Below are 1,002 nucleotides of genomic sequence, written 5' to 3' on the forward strand. Positions count from 1 at the left end.
TATCTTGTAAACTATCACTTCTGATTTTTAAATTACCTTATTTCACTTTATGTTATTCATGTTACTCCTGTTATCTTTACTATTACTATTATTAGTGTAAAGCTACGATTATTTTCACGATATATAAATATTCAGTTGTTATCATTGTTTATTTATTTTTCTTACTTATTTCTTTGTATTTTTTTTTCTTTTGTTTTAAATTCTTTCTATTTTTTATTAGTTACTTTTTTTTACAATTATTGTTGTTATTCCTATATTGTTTTTGTTTTCTTCGATATAATCTCCTATTATTTGTAACGATATTTGTCATTCTAATTTTACTTAGTTATTATAGTTATGATTATTATCATGTAATTACTCATGTACCGTATCATTCTGTATTTTTTTCTCTTATATTTTTTTTTTTCGTTAAATCTTTATCACTACTTCCTGTATACGTGACGTATTTGAATACGTTATAAAACCGTTACTTCTTCCCCACCTCCTCCCCACTACTGTGCGCTTCCGCTTTTAATGGGCCTCTACATGTTGGGCGAGCCATGGCGAACTCAGACATACGCGAGCATGTGGATGGGTGGCTTGGCTTGGTTGGCCTAGGCTCGTTGCCGAGCCGTCGAGAGTCGTATGTAAGCGTTCAATACCCCCTCTACTTTTGGGGTGGCCTGGGGTGTTAATATGCCAATCTACCTCTAAGGACTTCATCTCTCCCCTAATTGTGGCATTATCAAACTCCCGACCCCCGTCAGAGAAAATTCGCCTAGGGACCCCATAAAATTGGAACCATGTTCTCAGCGCGACTATTACGGCCCCCGCTGTCCTATCTCGAGCCAGGTGGGCCATGGCCACTTTGCTAAAGAGGTCGATGACGGTAATCCACTTGAACCCTTTCCTTGTGAACGAGTCAATTTGGATGTCACTCAGTGGTTCTAATGCCGTCGGTGTTTCTTCTTGCACTGCCTTCGGTGGATGGCGGTCGTATTTCGTGCTCAGGCATATATCACA

The sequence above is a fragment of the Halyomorpha halys genome, unplaced genomic scaffold (assembly GCF_000696795.3).
Source record: "Halyomorpha halys isolate HHAL.00 unplaced genomic scaffold, Hhal_1.1 Scaffold240.1, whole genome shotgun sequence".
NCBI classification, from domain to species: domain Eukaryota; kingdom Metazoa; phylum Arthropoda; class Insecta; order Hemiptera; family Pentatomidae; genus Halyomorpha; species Halyomorpha halys.